Raw genomic sequence first — 13277 nt, 5'->3', positions numbered from 1 at the left:
GGTTTGTAAAATTTGTAAAAAGAAGGAAGTTCCAGGAAAGGATAAGTTCTTCTCTGTTCCAAAAGATGGTGTTACAAGGGCACATTGGAGTGAGGTTTGTCGGTTGGAATTTAAACCCACATCATTTGTATGCTCGGATCATTTTAATGTTGCTCACATTGTGCAATCTGGTAAGAGATTTAGGCTTCTGCCTATTGCATTACCCGAAATGGGATTACCGCAGAATGACGTTGGTGAAACATTGAACATGAGGTAAACATTATGTTATAAGAACAGGTTTGGAATTTCGAATATTCGTTCCAAAATTAAAATCACCCCTCCAATAAAAATTACCACTTGGTATAATCAGACTATGTGTCCAGGAATTTTTTCATTCCCAGAATGGATGGGGTTTAGACATAGTTTTGGACAAAAATGAAAATTCAATCCGGTTCATATAAGTTTAACAAGATTTCGAAGATTGTATCTATTTAGATACATAAAATATAAAAAATGAAGAAATACAAAGTGTTTATTATCATATATATATATATATATATATATGTACCACGAGCTGATAAATGGGTTAGAATATTAATTAAACTAGTTACGTAGATGAAGCTATATATTACATACTATAGAGTTTTTTGTCAATAAATCACATGTAGCCGGGCACAATTATATATCGGAGCGGTAAAATCTATTGATGTCTGTCTTCATTCGTTTCGTTAGATACAATTATATCAGTTTAGTAAACATGACTGATAGACAGATTTTCTTCGGGAATATTAATAGAATCGAATACGTTTTTAAATAAAAAGATTTAAATATTTCTGCAAAAATGTAAAGAATATGTTATATATGTATATTTATTAATATTGGTAAAATGGGGGTAATCATATGCATTCAAAATGTTCGATGAAAACGTTAATTCATTTCCACTTTAATTGCCGATACGTTGTAAAAAACTCCCGAAGAGGTGTGAGGAACATATTTGCGATTATGCTTGGTGGAATAATCGGCATTCTTGACCTGCAAGACACTGCAAGGTATATTATAATAATATTGTTCGGAAATATATACTTAGGGGATTAAGTACAATTAAGGCCGTCACATAAAACTAGTCAAATGCAGTCTTGTCTGCAAAAAAAAAAAAAAAAAACTTTAGCAACCAAAAGAATACGCTTAAAACATATCTTTACATACCACCATTTCGGGAAGTATGTAAATCACACAACATTTCAAATCTGAACTTCCAAACTAATATAAACTCCTGCGTAATGCGAAATTCTTAGCATATGATGATGATTTTGACGAAGAGTTGAAATTGTACACGCGAAAACAGCCCATCACACAATAATTTGGTTTGTTACAACACCAATATGCAATAGACGTATGTATAATGGAATATAATAACTAATGTCGTCGAACAAAATATATATTTTTTTAATTTCTTGACAACGAACTTGACAATGAACACAAACACAAATAACAAAAATGTCTAGGCGAAAAAATATTTATTTCGCCTCGGCAAAAAAAAAAAAATTGACGTTAAACTTAAGTTTTTTCTATGAATTCGCTTACTGGCCGACCTTATATAGGCCTTGCCCTTCACCACACTGTGGTACAGGGTATTATGTCTTTGTGCATATGTTTGTAACAGGCAAAAGGAAACGAGATAGACACATGGTTCCTTTTGAGAATATGCATAGAATCAATTTCTAAGTCGATTTATGCATGTCCGTCCGTCTGTCTGTCTGTCCATGTATTTTTGTGAGCAAAGTACAGGTCGCATTTATGATCCGAATTGGATGAAAATTGGCACAGCTCATTTGTTTGGCCCAAGGACGAACCCTATTGAAATTGGGAAAAATCGGTTCAGATTTAGATATAGCTCCCATATATATATTTAACCGATTTAATGTAAACGGTCCCTATATATCTTTCGATTTGCACGAAATTTGGTACAGCCTAATCATTTAGGTCTAGAATGATGTCTGCCAAGTTCGTGAAAATCGGTCAAGATTTAGATATAGCTCCCATATATAGTTTCGTCCGATTTCATGTAAATGGTGCCCCAAATTCCTTATATATCTTTCGATTTGCACGAAATTCGGCATAACGTACTGACTTGAGCCTAGAATGATGTCTGCCAAGTTTCGAGAAAATCGGTCCAGATTTAGATATAGCTCCCATATATAGTTTCGTCCGATTTTATGTAAATGGTGCAGCAAAGTCCCTATATATCTTTCGATTTGCACTAAATTTGGCACAACGTACTGAATTGAGCCCAGAGTGATGTCTGTCTTGTTTCGTGAAAATCGGTTCTGATTTAGATATAACTCATATATATAGTTTCGTCTGATTTCATGTAAATGATGCACCAAAGTCCCTATATATCCATCGATTTGCAGGAAATTTGACATAACGTACTGAAGTGAGCCTAGAGTGATGTCTGCCAAGTTTCGAGAAAATCGGTCCTTATTTAGATATAGCTCCATATATAGTTTCGTCAGATTTTATGTAAATGGTGCACCAAAGTCCCTATATATCCTTCCATTTGCAGGAAATTTGGCATAACGTACTGAATTGAGCCTAGAGTGATGTCTACCAAGTTTTGAGAAAATCGGTCCTGATTTAGATAAAGCTCCCATATATAGTTTCGTCCGATTTCATGTAAATGGTGCACCAACGTCCCTATATATCCTTCGATTTGCACGAAATTTGGAATAACGTACTGAATTGAGCCTAGAGTGATGTCTGCCTTGTTTCGTGAAAATCGGCATAGACTTAGATATAGCTCCCTTTTATTATAGATTGATTTTAAGTAATTGACGTACCAAGGAACCAATAGGAACAAAACGTTCTGAAATTAGTATAACCTAACCTGTGAGAAGTTTGTTTGAAATCGCTTAATATTTGGATAAAGCTTCCATATATATTTTCGCCCGATTTCAAGTAAATTGGGCATCAAACTGCTCATGTTAGTCAGATTGACATCAAATTTTGCACAACTTACAAAATTGGGCATAGAATTACGTAGTTGCGTTTTCTAGAAGTACAGATATAGCCCAAACGAATGACATGTTTATGGATAGATCTAGGTAGATTCACATTTAGATAAATATCACATATTTTATTTCATCCAATTTCATGTTAATAGTCCTGTTTAATATACCCATAGTGGTGAAGGGTATCATATAGTCGGCCCCGTCCGACTTTAGTACTTTCCTTACTGGTTTGAAATTGACATATGAATTCTACATTTAGAAGGGTTGCCATTATCGATTTCTCAAATGAGACTACTTTGTATAGTTATACCATGCTCTATTCTAAAAAATAAAAACTACCCCCCTATCGTATTTCTTCATCAAATAAAAGTAACATCTCATATCATATATATAGTATATATTTATCTTTATTTATTCAGATACATTTACATACATATGAAATTTAGGAAAATCGTATAAAAGAAAAAAATATATATATGTATATAACATATAAACACTCATAATTTTTGCGGATTTGTTTCTTAAAGGAGATTATGGTTACTCAGATGTTTATTTTGCTTAAGTTTTCATTACAGATATTTATTTGAAATAATTGTTTTGTTTTTTTTTTCAGTTTTTTTTAACAGTTTTAATTCCATTTGTCTGGAAATTAAAAATTATGATGATAAAATATATAGATTTGGTTTTTGTTGTTGGATTAGATTCTGAGATTTTTCATTTGCTTGGTTTAATTTGTCCTGTTAGTAACGCTATTACAACTATTTGACTGTTTAATATAATTATGTTGTTAATTTAGTGTTTTCATTTTTGTTTCATTCATACTCGTATTTTGTTTTACACGGGGTTAGGTTATGTTTTACGTTTACTAATGAGCTTTTCGGGGGGTTTCAAATACTTTTGCTTTGCCAATTTAACTTTGATATTTTGTTAATTTCTCTCTGTTATGTCCTTCATATATTTATATAAGAGTATGATGTACTCATTATTATTTTGGTTTAGTTGTTTTTGTTTTTACAAAATATTTATAAGTTAATCATGTACATATTGTAGCGCCTGTTGCGGTTGTGTTTTTTGTTTATTTTAATTAATTATATTGTATAATTAAATTGTATTTGTATTTTATAATTAATACATATAAAATGTGTTTTTGTTTATAAATTAACATAACATTGTTGCACGTTATGATATTCTTATAATTATTATTTTTATTTCGTTATAATTTTATTTAGGTTTGATAGTTGATGGGTTTTATTTATTTACTCTAGTTTCTGTTTTTTTTTTAATTTCTTTGTTATATATAGTAAGTTGATTAATATATTTTTCTTTATCTGTTGTTTGTTTAGTGTGTTGGTATTTATTTTAAAAATTTCTCTGGTGGGTCTAATCTGAGAGTTTGTGTAAATTACTTATATTGATTCATTCTATATTTAATTATAGTTTAAATGGAAGTGTTTCATTTGATATGATCGCATTTAAGAATATTTCCATCAATAGCATAAATGTTGAGCTTATCATATTGAAAACAACATATATATTTTTTATTTTTTATATTTAAGTAATTATTTAAGGGCATATCTGTTTTCGAATACATTTACAACGAACTTATTTTATGGAAATTCCAAATTGCAATATTCAGAAAGGAAACAAGAGAACTACAATGTTTTATCATAAAACACAATCCTCCTTCCGTTCAACAGAATAGATTTGACAGTTGTGTTACTGAGTATTTGCAAATTATTACAAGGAAAATTTACTCAGTTCGAATTTTCTTTTACCATCAGCTGTTTTATGTTTTGTAAACAAAATTGTCCTCAAGCAAATTTATTGTTTTTCTAATTTAATTTTGATTTAAAATGGATGAAGAAAACGCAAGTATTTAAAAACAACACCAACTTTCCACTTGTCATCCTTTTTTTTAATAAAAATTCTACCTTTTTTGTTTGCGCCAAATTTTTTGTTACTTCAATCAGCTGTGAAGATACAATCTTTTTACTGGATATTGTTGGTTTACTTTTTGCAATTTTCTCTCTTGAAAACGAAAAATTCGTATTTACTCTCTGCAAATTCTTAGTGAGTACATTTTATATAAATCGACTTGATTTGTTAATCGAGGAACTAAATCCTGCTGGTCAGTTGATATTTGTTTACGTGTCTGTGGCCATTTTTACCAACATATGGAAATTATTTTTAATTCCTCACTGCTGGTCAATATTTTGGCATATTTCTTTCTAATACGAATTCTTATCCATCATGGGTAAAATTCACACAAACATGTGTTCTTTTTAAAATATAGTAAACGAAATGTAATTTAACACGACATTTACATTACAATTACTTACCGGGTTAATCTACCAATGAAACTGAAGATTTTAAATCCTTGGCATCTAAATCCATAACAATGTAAATGTATTATATTTTTTAATGGTATAATTTATTGAACATTTTGTAACACAACATTTTTGTATTTTAAAGTAAACAAGCGACTTACATAAAGTCAAGATCTATCTACTGCTTTTCCTCAAGTCTAATGTCAATGTTTGACAGCAAACTTGAGAGGCAGCTGATATCCAGCTGGTCTGCCTGTATGATCTTATTTATAGGCCTTGCGTAAAGCATTGCCATTTTCATACTTGTAGGAAACGTGCTGCATGTTTTGTATTTAAAGGTATCACGATTTCATACATATTACTCTCGAAGAGAACTTTTTGCCAGGTTAATCGTCCCATGAGGATCTATTTGGCATACATGTAATGGAATTGACAAATTAAATGTACTGAATTTAATAAATCCGGTACAATGTAAACGCGCTATTATATTAAAACAAAAAATTTTAAATATTTATTAGCATTTTTTTTTTGATTGACGGTAATATTCTTTTAAATACGACCATAGCCAAGTTTATTTTATATCTGTGTACGTCGGATGCGAGAAGGTTCTATGTATGCCATAGGTAAGCTTTCTATCATTCAGCGTTATGCCTTTAATACCTATATATTTCTTGTAGATATTTCTAAATTACATCTTTTTTTTTGCTTTGTTTTACAATTTTAAATCTAAATTACACTGAGATTTTTTTATATAAAAAAGTTTCATTTGGTAAAAAAGTGTCATGTTTGTTTATTGTGTGTGTGTATTTTGTTTTTTTTTAGGTTTTTATATTCATAATGTCATATATGAACTTTAAAAAATCTTTAAGCCAATTCTTCTTTGTTTGTTTGTTATAAAAATAATTTGATTAATTTTGTTTAGATTTTATTTTCTTTGTTTTGTTCAATAAGTAGAAAAACATTTATCATAAGTATGAAAAATTCGTTATTAAAAGTTATTAAAATAAATACGATTTGGTTTTTAAATAGTTTTATGATTATTTTTTATAAGCAGTATAAGGTATAAATATACAATGATCTCAATGTCTAAATAAGTACTATATATACTTTATTTAATATTATTGTGACATTTCTGTTTTTGTGTTTTCAATATTAATGTGTTATATAAAAATAAAACATTTTTCTTCTTCATTTTATTGAAAGTTTGTTGTTTTTATTTTTCGAAGTAACACCGATTAAATGATTTGAAATCACATTTAGATTAGATAAAATTAAATGGAAATTTCGAAAACCAATTTAATTTCATTGCTTCTTGTAAATAGATGTATATATACAAATGTATGTACATGTGTGTGTGAGTGAATACTTTTCATTTTATATAAAATTTAACACAAATACAAATGAAATTATATTATAAATTAAAATAGCCAGATTCTTGAAATAAATATGAACAAACAACATCTGATATCTATTCTGAATGATATCAGAGGCCATATAGATGATCTGTATTTTGTGAATTTCAAAACCTGTACCAGAAAATTGAATCTACAAAAAAACAATATTAAAAACGTGTAGGCAAATTTACGAATAGAAGTCAAAAGAGAATCAACACGAATCTTTCTATAAGAAATTGCTGGACAAATTGGACAGATTTGTTGATTTTAAGAAATATTGCCACACAGTTCTGTTAATTTTACAGGCTTTCGTTTTTTAAAAATACTCCCATTTTTAATAGTTATTATCAGGCCCTGGAACACAACAAATAGTAGAAATAAAACACTGTAATATTCTACAAATTTCCAGCCTAAAGAGCTAAGCAGAAAGGTCGCGTTGCGCGTTGTGTTAGGTTACGCGTTGTAGTGTAACGCGTGTTAGATTTTGATAAACCACATAAAGCGCATTATTCACCAAGCATATGATTGTCAAATGTTTGGTTTACCTACAGTCTTCGCAACATCATCCCACGCTTTTTTCTTTATTATTTTTTGCGGTAGAATTTCATTCTCTTTTCGTAAAGGCAAGAATATTTTAATAGTAAAGACAAGGATATTGCCCACGCAATTTATTAATTGTTCTACGAACATCGCGAGTTATTTTTCTTTTTTAATTTTTTGCAGAGTGCAGTTGCGGCCGTTTTTTTGTACACCGAAATGTCAACATCCAAATGTCAAAAATTAAAATATTTTAACTTTGACTCACTTATACTTTTGAAGCGCTAACGCATGACATGAAATAACGCCCAATGAACGCATTCTGTTTTGCCCTTAAATGTGTTATTTTCTGCTCAATTTTTAAAGAAACAATAAATACATTTGTACTTTGTTTTATGTTAGACCAGCGAATACGAAAATATATATTTTATATATTTTTGGTCTATTCCAGTACTTTTTTAATAGTAAAGCTAGCAAAGAGGAAATATTTCAAAATCACTCTCAGAGTGCAAAATAATTTGAAAAGCTCGGGAACGCAAATCTATTAAATATGCCAAAATTATATGGCAATACTTCAAAACCAACATAACAGTCAATCTGAAGTTAACATTCCTGATTACCATTTTTACTCGAACAAATTTTTCGAGTAAACAGTTTACAAAGAGAACGCCATTTTGTTTTGTGTTCTCTTAAATTTGGTTCAATGTTTTACCAGTTTTGTGGGTTTAAGAACGGTTTTCGAGTAAAAAGTTGAAAAACTTGCAAAATTTTAGATTGTTTTAGGTTCTGGAACGGAACTATTGTGTTCAATGTATGACATACTATCATCAGCTGACGTACATTTATATCAAATAAAGTAATGAAGGAAAATACTAAAAGGCGATGTTATCGTAATAAAATCAATATAAGGACAAATATTGAAAATCAACCCATAAAACATAATGCTTTGGCTTTAAGTGCCAAGTTTCTCTATTTTACTAAAAAAAACAAAAAATGAAAGCAGATCATATATCAAAATAGATGGCATTTGCCACACGGTAATGTTTATGGTGTAACATTTATGGTTTAGTGTTGCCAATCTATTTTACTGAGTCTACTCAGTTAACAGTGTCATGTGTATTAGGTATTAAAAACAAAACTTTTTTTTTTTAATTTTTATTGAATATTTACTTTTATTTTCACCTTTTATTTATACAACAACGAAATTATTAATTTGTTGGTTTTCTTTGGGTTTACATAGACACATACATACAAAATTTAAAAAGGGAATTAGTCAATTTTTCTTCTTGCTTTATTTTACCGATTAATTGTAATAAAAAACATTCGAATCTTTAAAAATATAAAATAATTGTTGTTTCATGCCGTTTTGTTATTCGAAATTTCCTGTTTTTTTTTTCATTTAGTAATCAATTTGTAATTTTGTGTATATATTTTTTTGGTTTGTTTAGTTTTTTCCTTATTAGGTTTTGCTTCGAATAAGAATATAGTAAATGTTAAGTATAAATATTATTGTATCGATTGATATGCAAATATGTCATTTTTTTTACTAATATTTGTTATGTTTTTCATCGCTCTTTGTTGAGTAATTTCTACAAAATTAATAACAAAATTTTTTTTTTGAATATACAAAAGACGAATATTAAATAATCAGACTACGTTTTGTTTTGGTTTAATGTTTTATTTTGAAAAATATTATATTTACATGTTAAAAAAATTTTGTAAATATAAAAAGGGCGCTTAATGTTTGTTTAATTATTTTAATATAAGAAATTATAAAAATAGCACTTGGTCTGTACGTTTGTACTGGAGACTTTAGGCATCAAGTTTGCTCATTGTCATCTGTTTGTTTGAATTCTTGAAATTTTAATTTACCTTGTTTGGTGGTCGATAAAATCCGATTTGTCATCTAACAAAGTAAAATCTAAAATTTAATTTTCTTAACTTTTCGCAGTTCAGTATTATAATAACACTATTTGAAGTGAACAAACACAATGCGTTCATTCAATGCTATTCAGCGACATTAAAAATGGCTCTGTTCCAGAACTTCTGCAAAATGTATTAAATGACATTTTTACGATTTCCCCTCATAAATTTTGAAGGATACGGGAACAGACCAATTGTTTTGAAATTGGTTTTAAACAACATATTCGGACTGTTTCCGTACTAGAAGAATCTACTATTTTTACTACGATAACTATTTTTCCGTTATGATAACGTAGTAAAATCATAACGTAGTAAAATTTTGAATATTCCTGCAGATTTTGGAACTGCCATATTATGTTTAAAATATACAAAATGCAAATGCCAAGACCAAATGCTAAAAAGGGCGCTTGATTTTTGTTATTCAAATTACACTTTATTCATATAAGATAATAAAAAAAAACAATTATAATTATAAAATGTAAATCTCAATAAATGTTAGTGTTGTGTTTGTTGATTTTTTCACTTTGGTATTTTTATAAAAATATAAATTCTAATATATTTTGTTCAATTAAAATATATTTTTCAAATTGCTTATCAGGTTGTTTCTTTGTTGTTGTTGGAAGTTTGTATTTAAAAAATATTCTTTTTCTCATATTTTTTGTTTTTGTTTTGAAATTTTGTGTGGACTATTTTTGTAAACTAATTATCGCCAGTATTTACTAAACATTTGTTGTTGTTGTGTAGAATGTTGTTGCATTGTTTTTTTTTTAATTTTCCAACCGTTATGTTTGCTTTGTTGTTTGTTTTTCTAATAGAATTTCGCTTTCACTTGTTGTTGTTGTTTTGTAACATGATAACATATTATTGTATGACTTGTTGTTGTTGTTTCAAAACTACAAATTAATGAAGTATAAAAGTACAAAATTTTTGTTTTATTTTTTTATATTCTTCTTTGTTTTTTTTTTTGTTTTTAATATAATTTCTACATGATTTGTTGACTTGTCTTTTTTTATAGATTTATAAATATATATTTATATAAACATCTTGTTTATGTTTTGTTTTTGTTTTTGTTAAAGGTACATAAATGTTGTTGTCTTGACTTAAAAAATTAAAGTTTTTGTTTTTTTTCATTTGAATAAAAAATTGTTTTGGTTTTTGTTTTCTTGCATGCATATTTATTAAAGTTTTCTTTTGTTGTTGTTCTTGTTTTGGTTTAAGAATATAATTACTTTATATATGTTGTTTTTTTTTTTGTAACAATAGCACATTTGATTCATTACTTAGGTTCATTCTTTGTCTAATTTTGTTTTTTTTTTTGAATCTAAAATCTAATTTCAAACACTTGAATATTATTTTTTTTGTATTCGGTTTTTTATTTGTTATTGTATATATAAAAATACAAAGTGTCTTAGCGTATCGAAAATTATGGGAATTATAAAAAAGAGGCCTTAGGTAATTGGAAAATAATGACGATAATAATACGAATAATATTTTGAATATTAATGGTGGGTATTTCACTGTAATAAGTTGAGGCTTTTGCAAGAGGTTATTTTTTTGTATATATAGTATATGTAGTTGATAAATGAAGTTATGTTAAATAAATAAAAGTTAAGAGGAAATTTTAAAGCAATAGTAAATGTATAGGTGTTGTAACCGATCAAATCGCCAATTCGAGGAAATCGACATAGTGAGTGCATTTAATTTTGTGAGGTATTTAGCAAATATATCGAGATAATACATGTTATCACGATATTAAACCGCATGTACATTACAACTTTTTACTGGGTTAACATACTTTATTAGGATTTTTTTTGACATATATCCAATGAAATTGACAATATAAACCCACAGGGTTAACGAAATTCAGTGCAATGTAACTGTACTATAAGATATGGTATAAACGCATAATTTTTTTTATGAAATTATGTTGTTTATTTCAAATATATTCAACGTATTTCGGTTAGAGCCGCTTGGCCTGTCACTACAAAGTACAACCCATAAAGTATGCTACATATTTTGCAAAATCAACGCAAGTATTTGTGTAACATCGGCCTTTGATTATGGTGCATAGGAATTCAACAAGGATTTTAGTGAAATGTTTCCTGTTTACATTGCAACATCATACATGTTTTTGTTGACGTTTCTTGCAACATGTTGCATTGCGCATGTTGCTTCATGCTTTGTTTACTAGAGCTGGAGCAGTTGAATAAGCACTGTAACTCTAGGATTGACGTACGTATAGTTCCGTTCCAGAAACTGAACGAATTTTTTACAAGTTATTACAACTTGTTACCGAACCCCGTTCTTTTAGCCACAAAACTAGTAAATCTTTCAACGAAATTTAAGAGAACGCAAACCAAAATGACCTTCTCTTTATAAAGTTTTTACTCGAGAAATTTGTTCGAGATTAAAATTGTAACCAGGAAAACTACTCGGCTCCAAATAGTTATTGAATTTACCATGATCCACGCCATTGCTGGTTGGAGCAAACAAACCGTTATTATCAGCACCATGGAAGTGAGTGGAATCAGCCAGATTACTATGATTAAATTGTGGATACATGCCCATAGCCATACTTGGAAAATAGAATGGATCGCCACCATTTTGTGGCATATCCAATGACAATGGATTGGGCGACAGAGGTCGTGCCGGTGATACTGTACCCACAAAATAGTAAAACCTTCAACAAAATTTAAGAGAACAAAAACCGAAATTACTTTCTCTTCTAAAAAATATTACAACAAGGAGAAATGGAAGCTATCAACGATTAGCATTTATTGTTCAGCTGTAGTTTTTTAAGCACTGCTATATAATTTTGACGATTTAACTCAGAACGACTTTGATTTTACTTTTTATAAAAGTATGAAAACCCATTCTCAATTAGTGTTTTGATCGATTACTACAACAACGTTTGATAAAAAAAAACAAAAACTTGAACATCATATAAATCAAATTAAAAACTAAATTATGATCATATAAAACAATAAATAACAATAAATATATTTTTCTGTTTTGTTTTTTTATTTATTTAAAAAATTAATAAAAACAGTTTTGTTTGTTTGCTTTAGGCAATTGGTATCAATAATAAAAATGTATAAAAAGTATAAAAATTTCTCTACATAAAAAATGATTTTCAATACAAAAAAATATATGTATAAAACGTATGTATGTAACAAATTATAAAAATAATATAATAGTTTTTAATAAAAAAGAAAACATTTATATGTATGTCTGTGTGTGTGGTTGTGTATGTGTATAGATTAGCATTATATAAAAAAACAGTGTTTAACAATGTTTCCAACTAATTAAATACAAAAAAATTGCAATCATATTTGTATATAGGCTAGTAAAATAATTAATAAAAACAATAATTCTTCTATAAAAAATGAGAAATTAACAATTTGATTTATAGCTACTCAAACTTAATGATTTAATGCATATAAAAAATAGATATATAAAAAACAAGAAATACATAACAAGGCTACTTAAACTGATGATGATGGCCGCAAAGGCTAAACGAGGTTGGATTGGGATTTGGGAGCAGTAGGAGAGCCTTAGATATAACATTCATTTAAAAATTGTTTAACAAGATAAATAATATTTAACAGTATAAAACGTTTGCATAATTGTTTTTTGTTTTTCTTTTCTTTTGCTTTTGTTTTTGTAATACATAGTAATATAGATTGTACAATATTATGAAAAAAATTTTGTTAAACAGTATTCCATTAATAGTTTTCTTTTTTTGTTTGTTTTAATAAATTTAGACTAAGAAAAGTGGGGGGTTTTTTTTTTGAGAGTAGGGAGATTTGGGGGATAGGTGTTTTATATATATATAATAATAGTAACATAGTGAAACTTAACAATTGAAACAAATTTTCTAGACATTTTCTTAAAGCCACAAGGTGATGGAAATATTAAATAAAAATGCAAACTCTGCCTGAAAGAGGGAAATTCATCGAACGGCTTTTCTTGTTATTTGCTTTTTAAACACACAAGTTTTTTTTTTTGAAATCCGAGAATATTGGGATATTTACATGTGTTTAGGTCAGTTTCATTCTTAACGAAAATACGTGACAGTGTTGCATTTTTTTTTTTTAATATATTCC

The 13277-nt window shown here is 28.2% G+C and overlaps 1 protein-coding gene across 1 annotated transcript in view; it reads right to left on the bottom strand.

Moving 5' to 3' along the window:
- Positions 1–12819, bottom strand: part of LOC133329583 (bifunctional phosphoribosylaminoimidazole carboxylase/phosphoribosylaminoimidazole succinocarboxamide synthetase) — a 74316-nt gene extending 61497 nt beyond the window's left edge. The window contains exon 1 of the mRNA XM_061538054.1: positions 12813–12819. The gene's annotated coding sequence lies outside the window, so the exon portion shown is untranslated. The remainder of the gene's footprint in view (positions 1–12812) is intronic.
- Between the last annotated feature and the right edge of the window lie 458 nt (positions 12820–13277).

Source organism: Musca vetustissima, unplaced genomic scaffold (genome assembly GCF_032173495.1).
Source record: "Musca vetustissima isolate MV318-11 ecotype Yass unplaced genomic scaffold, APGP_CSIRO_Mvet_v1 utg3953, whole genome shotgun sequence".
NCBI classification, from domain to species: Eukaryota; Metazoa; Arthropoda; class Insecta; order Diptera; family Muscidae; genus Musca; species Musca vetustissima.
The sequence above is the reverse complement of the archived record's forward strand: the minus strand, read 5'-3'. Positions and strand labels throughout refer to the sequence as shown.